Source organism: Lonchura striata, chromosome 1, assembly GCF_046129695.1.
Source record: "Lonchura striata isolate bLonStr1 chromosome 1, bLonStr1.mat, whole genome shotgun sequence".
In the NCBI taxonomy this organism is placed as follows: Eukaryota; Metazoa; Chordata; class Aves; order Passeriformes; family Estrildidae; genus Lonchura; species Lonchura striata.
In genome coordinates, this window is record NC_134603.1 from 119,129,409 (window position 1) to 119,146,193 (window position 16,785).

Genomic DNA, 16,785 nt, shown 5'->3' on the forward strand with positions numbered 1-16,785 from the left:
CTTTTTGGCCTTTTACTATATAATTTTGACTGTGCAGATTTTTAAATTTTTATTGCTATGAAAAAGATAGGAGGTTCCACTGAAACAACTCTGACCGTGTGTTCAGAATCTTTATGTCTGGTGGCCTTTGAAGCACCACTATCACCTGTAGAAATTTCACACTGCTTTGGGGTTCTTGGACTTGAGGTTTTTCACCTTGTTGTTGGCTTGAGTTTTTTGGGGGTTTTTTTGCTAAATTTTGTGGGAAATTCATTAAGGCCAGCACTGTTTAATATCTTTATTAATGATTTGAATGATGGCACTGCGTGCCCTTTCAGTAAGACACTAAGCTGGGCAGAAATGTTCATCTGCTGGAGGGTAAGAAGGCTTTGCAGAGGGATCTGGACAGTCTGGGTTGATGGGCTGAGGCCTTTTGTGAGAGGTTCAACAAGGCCAAGTGCTGAGTCCTGCACTTAAGTCACAACAATACCCTGCAGTGTATGGGGCAGAGTGGCTGGAAACCTGCCCAGTGGAAAAGAGCCTGGGAGTGCTGGTTGATAGCAGCTGAACATGAGCCAATGTGTGTCCAGGTGGCCAAGAAGGTCAATGGCATCCTGGCCTGTATCAGCAATAGTGTGGCTAGCAGGACCAGGGCAGTGATCGTCCCCCTGTGCTTAGCACTGGTGAGGGCACACCTCAAATCCTGTGTTGAGTTCTGGGCCTTTCCCTTCAAGAAAGACATTGAGGGGCTGGAGGGTGTCCAGAGGAGGGCAGTGAGACTGGTGAAGGGCCTGGACCACAGGTGCTATGGGGAACAGCTGAGGAAGCTGGGGGTGTTTAGCCTGGAGAAAAGGAGGCTCAGGTTGACCTTATCAGAAAGGAGGATGTAGTGAGATGGAGGTCGATCTCTTCTTCCAGGCAGCCAGAACAAGAGGAAATGGCTTTAAGTTGTGCTAGGGGAGGTTCAGTTTGGATATCAGGAAGAATTTTTTTCACTGAAAGGGTGGTTAAGCATTGGAATGAGCTGTCCAGGGAGTTGGTGGAGTCACCATCCCTGAAAGTGTTCAAGGAATGACTAGACATGGCTCTTAGTGATAAGGTTTAGTTGGCAGGGTGGAGTTCAGTCAAAGGTTGGACTTGATACAGCCCTTTTGCAATCTTAATGATTCTATGATTCTAAATGCAGTTTTTTCTTAGCTGCCAAAGGGAACAAAAATTCTGTCTTATAAACTAACTTGATAAATTCTGAACACCTAAATTGATGAATTTTGTTCCTTAGTACTTCCCGCTATCAGATGTAGACTGAATAGTTCCCACCGTTACATTTTACTCACATAAGGTTCTCATTTGACACTACTCATGTATTTATATTAATGCAATCTTGCTGTGTGACTTTGTGTATCTTTGCATTTTGAAGTCTTCAAATGAAATAGAAAAAAAAAATTGCATTCACTAGCTTTATTAGCACAGTAATCAGATTTTCAGAATTTCACAATAACAGGACAAGCTTGAAAAGTAATTAAGAGATTCTCAACACAGCAGGAGTTTTTGTTAAAGGAGAAAACTAATTCAGACTGTAGTTTGCAGATACAAGAGAAGCTGGGGCTGGAGTCCAAGAGACTCCTAATCTTCAAGAAAAGTGACTGCTCTGAAAGCCGTGGGGAGGTAGAGGTCATTCATATACTTTCACTTTCCTTTAAAAGAAAGCAAACCATTAGGAGCTTATCTAACAATTAAAACATCTGCTTCACAAAGGAAAAACACGTCCATTTGCATTGCCTTGATTGAAAGGATGCATTTTATTATATAAGAACTTGGAAATATAAAAAGTACTACATGAATTTGCATTTTTAAGGAACAAAGTTGATTTCCAAAGATTAATAACAGACTGTATATATGCCTTTGAGGAAGCATCCAACCACATGAATGACTGTTTCCAAATGCATGTTTATTTAGATGCAACCAGATCCTGTAAATAATGTGTGTGTAAATCAAACCAGAGATTTTGGTTATCAACTTTGATATTACCATAACATTCTGGTGTTTTCAAAACTGTGATTCTTCTAAACTTCATTTTTCCCTGATGTAGATATTGATGGTAATGAATGGCAACAAGTAACTAATTTGTAAATCTTTGCTGTCTCCTACTATTTAATATCTCCCTTGTAAGTCTTTCCCTATCTCATCTTCCCTTTTCGTGTCTAGCTGACACCTCTCCTACCGCTTTGGTTCTGCAGTGCAGACACAGGTTTCATTAATACTTTTCAGCAGCTGTACTTGACTTTAAGCTTTTATTTTCTAAGAAAGTAGGAATTAATAGAAAAAAAATTGGTGGCGCCTCGTGCTAAATAATGTACTGATACAATTCATAATGTGGTTTCATTTCTTTAAATGTAATAATTACCTTTTAAAATGTGCATGTGACTTAATCTTTTTATGGTGTGTGATAATGGAGGAGTTTTATATGACTCACAAGTGATGATAAGGATGTACATTGTAAACTACTGCTCTATCACCATGCATTTGAGGAGAGCTTCCTTATGGCAGTAAAATAGTAATAGGACTGATTGCCTTGTCCTAAACCCCTCTGAAAAGCACCACTCTGGGTTATTTTAGAACATAATACAGAGATTTTTTTCTCCTGTGGGCTTCTCTTAGGTGGTAAGGACATCCAGCTGACCTGTGGAAGGCACGGTGCTCAGCAGTTTGTCTAGTTCTTGTAATCCATACCAGAATCCTTTCATCCAAAAGCTGTGGCTTGGCTCTTACTTTCCCATGTTCTCCAGGACTGGAGGGAAGGAGAAACATATGGGAAGAAACAGAAAATTAAAATGCATCCTAAGAGGTCAGTGGGAATTCTTGCTTCTGTCCCCTCCCATGTCTCTCTACTTTCAGAGAAAAATGCTCTTCAGGCATGCAGCATTTCCTACAGGAATGAGTGTGTCTTGAGCCAACTCCATTGGAGTTTTGTGGACTGAAACATCTAGATTTGAGGGAGTTTCTTACACTGACCAAGTGCCATGTAATTTTTAACCTGAAATAGCCAGAAAATCTGTATTGAGGAAGTAAATTTTAAAAGGCTAATAGAAACTGAAGAACAGGCAATGATTTTGTCAGAAACTTTATTTTAAAAGTGATACAAATGAGACAGTGACTGTTGCCAAACCTCTTTCAGGAGACTTGTTGCAGATACTGACCCACAGTAGGAATCAGTCATGAGGACTGGGACAGAAAATATGACCAAATGTGATTCAGCACATCAGCACTGTATTTACATGTGTAATTCTCTTAATATCCATTTCAGTTACCACTATAAACCTGTACCCAGCCCATCTTTATCTCAGCTGTCTCAGCCTTCTATAGTTACCCTAGTCTAGTGATATCTGTTTGAGTTGTAAATCAGAAAATAAATATTTTTGTCACCTAAATTTGACAGGGTGCTCAGTTAATCCAGATTTGACACACTGAATCTTTTCAAGCCAGAAACACAAATTGATGGAAAATGCACAAAATTAAGACGCCATCCTTTGTCCCACAGGCAATGACAAAACAATGTGTGCGCTTTTCTAGGAGGTGCTAAGCGGAGATCCAATTCTCATCACTTCTTCTTTTTCCTCTCTTGCTTATAGGAATTCCTGCCATGCTGCTCTGTTGCTGAAATGAGTTTTCCTGCAGCCCCAAAAGAAGATTTCTGCTGGCAGTACTGCAGAGGCAAGCTGGCAGTCTGCATATTAATATTTTTAGTGATGTGGAATGCTCTCCTGAAATCATCATATTCAGATGTTTTGAGACCATGGGGAGAGTCTCAGGTTTATATAAACCATGTAAACATTTTTGAAAAAGTGAATCCAGTGGTTTCAAAAATTTAGTAAAAGCACTCACCCCTCAGTGTCAAGCTTTTCAAGCCAAAGTAGCGATTTTTGCCTCACTATTTTTGAATGCTTGTGGGTAGCAAGTTTTGTCACTACTGCTGCTGCCTTAGGCCTGTTTAGGAGGATTTGGGTTTAAGGTTAAATCAAAGTTTGAGGTTAAATCAAGGTTTGTAGGCAAAAATCTGTTTCTTCTTTTGTGGTGTCTTTCACTTAGCTCTGGTTCTCATCTGTTCAAGGAAACCCCTTATTGCTGATGTGATTTAGGGTGAATCTTCACTAAAGGCTGTTTTACATGACAGAGAGAAGTGCTGGAAAGTGGTCAGTGTTTCATTGACATAATCCTCTCTCAGGGTTTGGAAAAATTTACCGTTGCTGGAGTTCAGTTGATATCCATGACTTTGCTTTGAGGAGGCTGCTATTCCAACACATTGGTTCACCAAAAAAATTTATGAAAATTTGGAACTCATTCCAGCCAGGAGTTCAGAGTATCTCTTGAGTTCTCAGGAATCACTGTAGGTTTTCAAGTGGCTGGTTCAGAGGTTTTCACCTTTCCTACCTTCAGATGTCTACTAGTTCTTCCAGAAAGACCTAGAAGTTTTGCAATAATACTTCTTCCATGCTGTCAAAAACCACATACCTGAGAAACTGTGATATCTTCATTCTGGCTATTTAAAAAAATGCACATATTCCTTACATGAAAAAGGTAGAATCACAAAAAGGATTGCTTTCAGTTGAGTGGTTTTTATTTCCCACCTGTAAATTTATGACATAGCTCAGAGATGATAGAAGTCAATAGCTGGTAACATAGTTAGAGACTATGGAAAGAGACGTGGCAGAGAATAGTCATATGCAGCTATTACACATGGAACTGAACTACCTTGTGCAGAAATGACTCACATGTGTAGGGGAGAGGAGTCTTGGAGAAAAGGTACCAGCATCCTACAAGTGATGGTTTGTAGAAACAGTGCAGCAGTCTTTAAAATATCCTGTTAATTGATTGTGCTCTCTAGCACTAGCAAGAACACTTGGTGCATAGTGAAATTATATTGGAATTGAGAGTGGCAAATCTTCCTATTCTCTGCTGTTTCTTTCTTTTTTTTACCCTGTAACTGGTTTATACATGGTTGCCTTCTTCTACTGTCCTACCTCTCAGCCTCCAGGGCTACATTTCTGGTTGGTGTATGAGCAGGGGATGAGGAATTGCACATAGGCTTCCTGCAGGTGATAAGAGCAACAAGCACTTCACACAAATGTCTTTTGATGATATCTGGATGGTAGCTCACCTAGGGAAAATGCATATAAGGTAGATTTAGATTGTGTATTAGGAAGAAATTCTGTGCTGTGAGGGTGGTGAGGCACTGGAGCAGGTTGCCCAGTTATGGGTGACCCATTCCTGGAAGTGTTCAAGGCCAGGTTGGATGGGGCTTTGAGCAACCTGGTCTAGGGAAAGATGTCCTTAATTGTTTTTCTTATAAAAAAGTTTAATGAATGGCAGTATTCAAATTCATTAAGAATAAGATTTTCCCCTATTGCTTCAATACCTTAATGTTAAGCATTATAATATGCATAACAGCATGGTACATATTAAACAAAGAAGTTCATACTGAGTCAAATAATTTACATAATTATTAGCAAGTCTCTTTGCTAGTTGTACAACCTTTAAAAAAAAATACAAACTAAAAAATCTGAAGTGTCATCTCATCTTTTAAATGCTGCAGAGGCCATTTTATATTTCTGAGACTTGGGAAATCCCACTGTCTCTTTACGAGATATATCTAGGGATAATCTAAAACTGGAGTTAATTAGTGCAATGTTTATTCTGATGTTAATATTATTTTTCCACTCATAGCTCCTGTTTGGGTATATATATTAAAGTGTTATGTGTTACTGCACATCAGTTTAGACCTAATCCACCACGTTCCTATTTATCCTTTTGTTTTCTGTGTGGGTGTAGCTTCCTTGGTTTAAATAGAAGTAGGCTTAATCAAATGTTTAAATGTTTACAGGATACAATAAAGGTATCATACATTAATACTGTTTTTGCTAAAATGTGCTTCTAACATTGCTCCTTTTCCCAAGCTGTCAGCCACATACTTGATTTTCTTATCACTTTATCTCAAATTATTTCAGCATAGCTATCCCAAATATTTCACAGATCATATGTAAACAAAAACATATTTTAAGTAACCTTTTTAAATTGTTGAATAAACACATCACTAAATGGAGAACAATAAATAAATAAAAGGAAAACCCAGTCAAACACACTTTTACAAAACCCAGCCAACTCCAGTATAGATATAAGGTTCCAAAGTGAGTTGAGGAGGTGGATAATGAGGGACTGAAGGGCCTCTGTCCCTGTCTTTGTGCTTTTGAGGATAGCTTTGCCAAGTATGTTTCCTTGGGCACTGGGGATGTTTGTAGGCACTGAATTCTTGCTTACTCCAGAAGCCAGGCAGTGAGCTATTGGTAACTGAAAGCTGTTTTGCCCCATTCCCTCCCATCCTGGTTAAAAATAATTTTTGTTTACAAGGTTATATTTGTTCCTGGTCAGTCCATGGTCTAATTCACTACACAACCAGACAGACCTTTGCATACCCAACTGAGACATTGCTAAAGGAACAAGAAGCAAGAATTACCTAAGCTGCCAAAAGAAGTGAGCTTCAGGAACAAAATAGCATCCTTACTACGGACAGCCACACCATGGCCTTGCTCCAAACCAGCATGACAGGGGCAAGGGGGACCCGCTTCACTTTTGTAGAGCAGGAGGAGCAAGAGGCTACTTTCACAGCTCTCTGCTGTAGCAGCAGGGTTTTCCCTGGAGAAAAGCACCTGGAAGGAGGGGTGGTTGTAGATAAGCCTTCCAGTCCTTACACTCTCTTGAGTGACTGTCTGGGACCTGCCACTGTGCTTGTCACATCCATGCTCATCCCAGGGGCTGTTGACAGGATCCCGAGAGCGCTTTGTTCACACACTATTGACATTCATGGGGCGCTTCATGTTTCCCAAAGTTAATGATCCGGACTGTCTGCAGATGCAGGCAGACATCACTGCTCAGACCTGTGGTGCTGATGAGCTAGTTGCAAAAATCATGTTTTACCTAGAGTGACTAAATACATACAAGGTTTGTGAAAATTGACCTTTCTCGTTGGCTGAGTTTCAGGAAACAATTTTTCACTTAATGACTGGCTTGAACCTGGGCCAAATTGGTAAGTCTGTAGGTCTGGACTAAGCAAGTAATTTTGAACAAATTATTTATTCAGTGAAGATAGCTACTTTTCCTCACTAGTACATAGTTCATGGACTGACTGTGAAACTCTTTAACTTGTAATTTAAAGTTATTCATACATTTCTTCACATAATAATTCTCAGTCTAAAACTATTTATGAAAAGATTATCAGTGCCTGCCATGAAGAGACATGAAGGAATGGAAATTATGTCTGGTTCAGAATCAGCTTGAAAATGTAGATGGATATGCTCTAATATGAAGAAACTCTTCACTGTTCAGTGAATGTGGCTGGTTTTCCTCAAATCATTTATTTGACAGACCAGTTTTTCTGGCATTTGACCAACTCCATAATTCATAGAGAATTTCCCTCCCCCCGCCCATCATTTTCCCAGCTCTGCTGAAAGCCTTGCAGCCAGACAGCTGTTCTGAATGAAGTGTATATATGGCCTCATATTGGTTCCTAGTAAATAGATACACTGGTGTGAAACCACACGTACTACCTTGGGGCCATCTTTGCAGAGGACAAAAGGACATGGACACTTGCCTGCCCACTTTGTAATAGAATTGGCCCCTCTGGTATGAGCTGCAGTTAATAAACATTAGTATAGCAGCATGAACTTTCTGGTGTGAAGGGCAACACCTGTACCTGCTGTGCTGTCAGAACGAAGCTAGCGTGCTGTACCTTTTAGCATCCCTTAACTGCTCACAAAAAGAAAGGTGAGGAGGGAGACCTGCTCTTTCCAAACCTAATTCTCTCCTGCATGTGGGCAGAGCTCATTTGGGCATTGCTCACTGTTTCCTTCAACTCTTCTGCAGAAAAGCTGGCACTGCCTGGGGTTTCTCCTTGGAGTCCCAGACCAGGACATTCATTTAAACCTTCAAGCCTCTTTCCTCCAGTGGTATCATAATTCCTTTGGTTAACCTCAAACCAAAGAGACTGATTCCTTTCAACTCTGTAATCTTTCCTCCCTTCACTCTCCACTATTCCCCTCTTGCAACCCTCACCTTTTTCTTTTGCCTGCTTCACTTCTTTTTTGATTTTCTGATTCATATCTTTTCTCTTTAGTCTTTGTTATTTTGGGGAGGAGGATGTCTTTCCTGGCCCCAGTTAGTGCTCTTTCAAGGTCTGCCTTATTCTTTATAATATATCCCATTTTTTTCTTTATTTTATACTGCAATGAAGCCTCTAGCTGCTATTAATAATCACAGCGAGTTTCTATCCAAAGAATTTAGAATGAAAATTAATTAATTCCACAGGTTAAAGAGACACATCCTTTTATAAACATACAGTGTGCAAAAACAGTAATTAAAATTATTAAAAACCAGATTTGGTTGTATCAGGATTATAAGTACGAATATAAATACTAATTTAGGGAATAGACAATTTTAAAGATTCTTGCTTGCCTGTAGGTTGTTTTTATTCTGGCCTTGCAAGATTTTTAATCTTCAAGTGTTTCAGAGAGGTAATAAAGTCAGCTATCCTGGATCTTATCTTTGATTTAAAAATACTTATTCTTTCTCACTTAGCTCTGCTCTTTTGGTTCTGGTAGCCCTCTGCAAAATAGAATAAGTATTTTCATTCAGTTCTGCAGGTGGTGAAAGACATAAAACATTAAAATGGGTCCTTTAAAACAGCTGTAAACTAAAATGATGCTTGTAAACTGAAATACTGCAGTTTTGTTCACCCTGAATTTTAAAATAGTTTCATGAGGTAATTGAGCCTTAAAGGATCTGGTTTTTTTAACTCTATAATGTTATTATGCAGTTGCCACAGGGGGAGCATATGCTTGCTGCCAAAATCTAAAACTGGAATCTTGGATGTTAAACAGATAAGATTAAGTCATAGACTTCAGCTGTACTAGAAGCAAGCACAACATTCATCTGAAGCATGTGACAGCTATGTCCTGGAAAACTGTTTCTAGACAGACATTCTTGCCTGCTTACATAGACTGAAATAGGCCATTCTCATTCATTCAGTCTACTGAGTTTTAAGCACCTCTGTAGAACTATTTGCTTGAATGTTTTCCCCATTTTCCTGAAGTGTGGCATTGCTTCTTTAAGGAGCCTTGTAAATGAGGCCTTTCACCTAAGATGGTTATCCTGTTAAAGATTTCTGCTGTTTTTATTGGTCACTGAAAACACATTTGGGTTTTAAGACTTTTTCTGAATTGTATAAATGGGTTTGAGTCTATGTTGGATTTCAGGTATCAGTCTGCGCACATTCTGTGTTAGATTTTATTGTGCCCTAAAACATGACAGGCATTGCACTGAACAAAAGAATGATATAATCACTTCCCTGAAGAATTTACTATCTGACTTTAGATTAAAATCGGAGTAATAAACAGCAGGAGGAGATGTAGTGAGAAACTACCTCACACATTACAGCAGTAAGATCAAGCTGTTAAGCTGTTGGTGCTTGTAAACACCTCAATTGCTTAACTAAATGGTTTATTTAAAATAATTATGATCAGTGAGCCACTAATTGTAGGCACCACTAAAATGAACTCAAAAGGAGGGATTTGAATGAAAAGTTCAAACTCGCTGAACCAGAATCAACATTGCATCTCACAAACCAGGCAGCATGAGGTGGAAAAGCTTGCTGGAGAGGTAGGTAAGTGGGACATCAAGCCTGGTGTCACTGTTAAGTGGAGAGAGCAAACCTCTATACACAGAAAGCGTGCAGTTGTGCAGGGCACTAAAGGTGAGAGCAGACAGTTTAAAACTAATGTGGTGGATAAAGGAGAGGTAGTGGACTGATTTAGAATGGATTTAAACGTCTAAAGTGTTCCAGCTGACTTAGCAAGGTCGGCACCAGTGTGTTAGGGAAGGCGTGGACCTGTTGCCAGGTGGAGCAGACTGACAGGAGAGGAGGCATGTAGCTTTCAGGGATCGACCTGAAAGCTACGTGAGTGCTTATCTACTGAAGCAGAATAAAAGTCTGGGAGATTAGTCCATAAGCACTGCAGAACGTTTTTTACCTAGACCCCAGTCACATGTCCCTCATCACTAGAGTAGCCCACCTCTCTTCTTATCATGGCTGCACATTAATAGCCCTCCTGAGTCTCCTTCCAACAGTGTCTATCCTGAAATATATATTGGAATGGTGTTCAAGTGCTGTCTTCTGGGTTATATGTGGTTTGGTGGCACTAGTGCACTTCATACCAGGTAAATGTACATTGCAGTAAGTACTATGTTTGCTCAACAGAGAGGCCAAACACTGCCCAAAAATGTGGCTTAAACTGATCTTCATGTAAAGATAAGGCCCAGTGACAGAACTGCACTTGCACGTCTTTGTTGTTGCTGTCCACAGTCTGTATAACAATAATATAAAAACTCAAGCAGTATTAAAATGCAAACATGCAGTTGCCCCATCTAAATAAAACCCTCTTCAAACCCACTTCTTGTTAAAGAAGAAACTTGGATGTCCCAGATGACTTGGTTTTTGTGTTATTGCAAATCCCAAGTCGTCTGTACCTCTCTCTTTGATGGTCTCAAATGGTTAACATCTAGACTTTATTATGTTACTGAATATTGTATGTTGTCAGGCAGCACCACATCTATTAAATCACACTCAGGAGAGAGCTAACCACAAAGCCATAAGCATTCTTGACAGGTCATTCTTGTTCAAGCCTGGTTTCTTCTGTATAAAGATTAAAAATCTTGTCACTGATGGTGAAGAATGAAGTACATACAAAACAATGGAGCATCAATATCTCATAAAAAGCACTTAACAGAAGTGGCAGAATTTGAATGAGATGCTTTATACATTAAACAAAATAACACTAGTAGTAATATTGAAGATTGAGGGTACTGTAAAATAATTCCACTAAATATTGAATGCAAGTACTAATTGACAGTGATTGTTCATTTTGGTGATGCATTAGTAAGAATTTTATTTTTATTCTGCATTGTACCAAACCCAGAAAAATAAATCCTTTGAATTTTTCCATTACTTTTTTCCTGAATATTCCCTATTAACAATATTTGAAATTAATGGATTCTCATTCTGTATTCTGCTGGGTCTGATTTTCTCTGCTCTTTTAGAATAAAGCAACCCTAAAAGAGGCAATCTACCTAGTAGATTCTTGTCTTCCATTGTGGCATCTACTTTTTTCCTTTTTCTTGGTTCCTGGTGTAAGAATTTTGGCTTTGGAAGGAAGGCTGTGACCAATATACATTTGCATTACAGTTTATTTCTACCTTCTGGCCTGCTATGAGAAGCTGGTGTAAACTAGAGCTACATTCTCAAGCAATGAGGAAGCCAGTTGGCAGAGTTATTACTTGTTCAGAGGCCCATCCTGGTAGCCAGGTAATCCTGGGGAAGAGAGTAGAAGCAGCCCAATATTTTTACCTACCTTCTATCTCTGCAGGCTTCCATCAGGTGAACAGAAACCTTGAACAGGGGAACCACTTGGAATCTGCCTTTTTCCTCCTTCTAGTGCTTTTGATTCTAAACTCTCAGAAATGGCAGTCCTGATGGTTGAAAGGCAGCATGTACTGGGGATCTACTTTGGGAAATAAACAGCAGTAGTTTCACTGGACTTAATAATACTATCCTATCCCATAACACACATGATGAGGGAAAAGAACCCAGGATTTTATCGACAGCTCCTGAAGTTTATATTTTTAAGGTGTAGTCTTCAGCAGCTGGATTTGAATCAGGTGCCAAGATTGAAAAGAAGAGTGGCAAACACAAGTGGCTTGAAAAGGTATTTTTTTTGAGGGACCTTCCAGTCCAGAAATACCTTTGTTTTTATGGAATGCTAACATAACTGTGAAGCTGACCTAGCAAGTCTTTTGTCTTTAGTTTTCCATTCATTACAGGGAGCTGTACACCTCCACAGGAAAAAAAAAAATAGTGGAGCCACAAAATTGAAAACATGGAGGCCTACAGCTTCTTGATAATCTTTATCTGACAAGCAGGGCTGTTGCTCAAGGTATGTGGGAGAACTCTTACAAATACAAAGAGAAAATTGTTCTTTCTGTAATTGAATAATCTAAATGACTACTATGGCCTCCCTGTGGATTTCCTATCCAAATGCCAACTCAGCCTGTTCATGATTACCCTGTGAGAGCCAAAGAGTTCACAACCTGCAGTGGGAAGACTGTAGAACATGGTAAAAATGAACCTAGGAAAACTGAGACTGCTTTGCCACATTATTATTATTTAATAAATCATTAAATTGCAGCAGTCTGAGTGAAGATGCTCATAAGGTTATGCTTTGTGTGTAGTTTTTAAATTGTCAAAGGATTCAAGCCACTTTAAAAAAAAAATGGGTGGAACAAAGTGTGCTACAGAAGATTTACCACTAACACTTAGACATTCTTGCTGTATTTCAGACAGGCCACCCCTCAGGCAAATTTATGTAATCTACACAACACGCAATTTCCATAGGCATGAACACTTGCAAGGCAGGATTCAGGTGAAGATTTACACTTGCTGGAGAGCAGACAGGCTGCTTCTTCTAGTCATGGTTTCTAGAGCTCTTTGGTGTATTTAGTATTTTTGGAGGATAGAGAAGCAGTTTTAACTGTTTAGCCTAAAGTTTAGAGTAACAGGGGTTGTAAGTAGTCCCAGATGGTCTCAGCGCTCAGTTGCTGCAGGCAGGATGGTGATTTCAGGGAATGCTCATGGGCTGATACGGGAACGCAGGATGCAAAGGCATAAGTGTTCTAGTCCCTCTAAGTTTGCAAGCCAGAGAAGAAAGAAGTGCTGCAGGGCCTTCAGAGGGATTTGCAATATCTCACTTGCAGGATGTCTGATTTTTGTCTTATCCTTAGCAGAAGAGCACACAGACCCATACTATCATAAGAGATGATATTCTGTGGAGTTGCTATTCAACTGCTCCTAATTCTCCCAGCTCTGCACTACTGGGGTTTACAGGTGCAGCAACCATCCTCTGAGGAACACAGACAGTGAGGCTCTAGCCCAAAGCTGCAGCTGCTGCTGCAGATGAGGCTGAGCAGTGAAGAGCATGAGCAGGCAAGGAGCTGCCATTACCTTCTCAAAGTGCAGCAGATCCCTGATCATTTATTCCAGCCCAGCAGGCAAGGCAATACTGCCTATCCCAGTGCAATGGGAACAACCTGTGTGCTAAATGTGGCCCAGCTGGACCAGACCCGGCTTGTTCAGCATAAATAGTGCTGGTTTGAAGCTCTAATTAAAACAAAGTGAGGATAATAGCCTTCTGAAACTATGGAGGGGAAGCAAAACTTCAAACAAGCCCTTTCAGTAAGAAGTAAAATTTGGTTTTTGTTTTTGTCCAAGCTTTTAGAAGGTGTTTGTTAGATCAAGATAGCTATTGTGATCTAATATTATGCCTTAAAATGCCCATACAAATAAATCCCTGGTGAATTTTAAGGTCAGGAAAGACTTTTGTGACTATGAAGAAATAGATCAGCTCCAGTTCAAAGAAATGCCTTGGAGTCAGAAAAGCAGTTTTCTGCCCCTTAAAGAAAAAAGGGTTATGTTTGATATATTATCTAGGAAAGACTATTTGGGACAGACACCTCTGACCCAGAGGTGGGTGGGAAGAGAGGGTTTGCAAACACAACTGAGTCATGTATGTTGGGTGTTTGCATTGTGCTAACAAAGAACCCAAATACCTGTAGCTCTGTCAGCTCCCCTCTGACTGGTATGCTTATGCATTTGGTGTTTTAGCAAGTGATAGGATGCAGAAGGGTTGGCTGCAGAGGTTTGGGCAGGTGCTAGAATGAAGTGGGCTGACATTGTAGTCTCATTCATGGCCGTGTTGATAAGCAAATAAAGCACAGCAAGTAATGAAATGTATATGTTGTTTCACACTGAGCCAGGTAAATCCAGTTAAAAAAAAGTTTGGTGGCATATTAGATTGCTTGTAGGAATAAAGTACCTACTTTGTAGTCTCACTTTCACACTGGTAATTAGCGTAAAATTCCTGTTTTGGAAAACGGTTGGGTTCCGCTGAGTTTTTTTTGGAAACAAAATGAAAAGTTTCTGTGCTCCTGAGTGCTAACTTATTTATTCTGTTCTTTGCATGCAATAACTGGAAAAGGCTTTCTGCTTCATGCTGAATTTGGCTCAGGTTTAAATGTGCTTTTGCATATTTTCTTATCCTGTAATTGTAATTGCTTTCAGTGAGCCTTGATTACTGTCATCTACTGTCATGCCCTAGTGCATCTGACCAGTTACAATTGCATAGTAAAATAGCACTTTGTGTGATTTTGTGTGACTTTTATATGTGTCTACAATTTTTATGTTGCAGCTGTATAATACCCTGATTGTACCTCTGATATTTTAATGCTTACTCCCTTAAAATGGATCTTGAAATGATCCACTAAAATCCTGTTCCTTAGTATATTACCTGGAACGGATAAGCAAGTCGAGCACATTTACGGGACCTCTTTTGTTTTCTTGCTTATGCCAAATCCACTTATTTTTTCTTGGCCAGATGTCTGAGACATAATTATCCAGAATTGCAACTATCAGACCTAGGTGAAGCTTTTATGTGAAGATCAAATGCCTTCTATTTCATAGGAAAGCTTACACTACAGAACAGAAGAGCTCACTGGGAGGCTTTGACTTACGTCTCTGCTTCCTTGCAGGCAGGATGATGCTTTGTCAGTTGCAGAGGGCTCTCCTAGGGCTCCACCTTTACTATTTTTCAAAATTTTTTTGTTCAACCAACCACTTACTCTTACCACGGCCCCACCTCAATAATAGCTTTTAACTGTCTTGTCTCTTCCTGTGCCTGTTTCTAGATCTGTTTTACTCTCCTATTTGGTTGTTCAATATCCTCCCTCTCCCTCCACTATCTCCCCTAGGGCAACTTTGGATCCTGCACATGATCCACCACTATGATTTTCTCTCCTCCACAGAGCTGTGTCCCTGCCACTGCCATTATTCCTAACACAGCACTCACCATCTGTTCTTCCTCTTCCTCTCATGGCCTCTCTAATGCCTAGAGTTTCAAAAATGTTTGTACCCTTCCAGCCTCTCCTCACACCTTCCACACTTAAGCCCTTTGATCCCTTTTTCTATGACATGGTGGTTGGCCCCTTGAGGGTTCCTTGCTACCTTTGCCCTATTTCGCTTTATTCCCAAGGGGGATAAAGTGGACTAAGACATATAACAGGGTAGGTCATGTAGCTAGATCAAACCCGGAGCTGCAGGTACAAATATGGGAAGATCTAGTTAGGAGGCCTTTAATTAACAATTTTTTCTGTGGAGGTTCAAAGGAGCAGAATGGCTCTGTGAGCTTTTATATTCAAATGAATTCTTCTCTACTGCCAGGTAAAGGATCTAATGATTTAAGGCTGGAGTATGAAGGCCAGCCCTCTTAGTAGAAGCTCAACCAGATAATAACATAAAATCTGCACTCACTGTTGTTTGGCTTCACTTGGAACATTCGTGTCTCCTTAAGTCATGTCTCTTCCTTGATGTTTCTTCTTGGTTTTCACTTTCATTTGGTTTTCCCCTCAAATTTCAAAGACCCCTTCATTGTAAAATGTTAGCAACCTCTCCTCACAGGTGTCTATTGCTAAATGAACTACATTTTTTAATTAGAAATTGTCTTGTAAATAACTGAATTGAGTCATACATAGATTTCAGTCTAAGGTACTATTCAGCTTGGTGTTAATTAAGGTGACTAATAAAAGAGATAAGAAAACATGAATAATGAAGTCAGTCTCTGCCACATCACCCACAACCCTTACATGGCCTTGGTTACCTGGAGATGCAAAATGAAAAGCTCTTTTTCTCAGCCAAGGGAATCTCTGGCTGTGTTTTCCCTGGATCTGTATTTTAAGCTATCCGGGTCACACTGACCCACGGTTACATTGTGGTACTGAGGGCAATTAGATTTACTTAGCTGTCCTTTTATTTGAGACAAACTAGAATATGATTATGTAGCTTTTTAATGAATTTTTAAGCACTGTTTCAATCAAGCTTGTATAAGCAAGAGGTTTATTTTTTAATTTTTTTTTTTGGTTGTTTTTTTTTTTTTATGTGAGAAAGAACTGCTAGATTTTGAAAGGTTTTTATGGGTTTCACATCAACTTCTAAAATTCTACTTGTTTTAAAGGAGCTGCCAAATGCTGGAAAGCTTGCTTGTCTTGCTTTCTAGTTATCCTGGCATAATACCAGAAGTAAGTCTCAAATGCTGATTAAATCTCAAAGAGAACAGAGATCCAGAATTAGTTACTTGCAGGATATCATACCTCATAAACACCAGAGGAGAAATAAATTAACAAATCTCAAGTTGGATTATGGTAAAGGTCTAGAATACATAAATAATTGTTTAATGATGTGACATATACACTTCCTGTATTAAACTATATCAGCTGAATCATTAATGGAATAATTAGCTGAACCAATACAGATAATAAGAAGTTGTTGCCCTGGTGAGGCAGGAACAAGATATAGAGCAATAGATCAGGCAACAGGGCAAAATCTAAAGATCACTTTCATTCCCTGTGGTAAAACTTGAAAGCTCTGCAAAACAGGCACTGAGCCTGCTTTCAAGGATGGTCTCCATAGCAGCACTCTAGACTTCGGAGAAACCTTCGACAAGAGCTTGTCTTGTCAGTTTTTACTATTCTGTCACAACACTGCTTTACCTACATCTGAAAAGTCGTATCTGAAACCAGGCCTTGCTCTCTGCTTGAATGGGCGACTTGGCATGTTTCTACTGGACCCTTGGGTGACAATATACTGCTGTGACCCCTGGG

At 39.6% G+C, this 16,785-nt stretch overlaps 1 long non-coding RNA gene across 1 annotated transcript in view; it reads left to right on the plus strand.

The window, feature by feature from the left end:
• The window catches only part of LOC110474558 (uncharacterized), a 140,215-nt gene that overhangs the window by 16,825 nt on the left and 106,605 nt on the right, over positions 1-16,785 (plus strand). Inside the window, exon 2 of the long non-coding RNA XR_013342122.1 lies at positions 3,609-3,690. This is a non-coding gene — a long non-coding RNA (uncharacterized LOC110474558). The remainder of the gene's footprint in view (positions 1-3,608; positions 3,691-16,785) is intronic.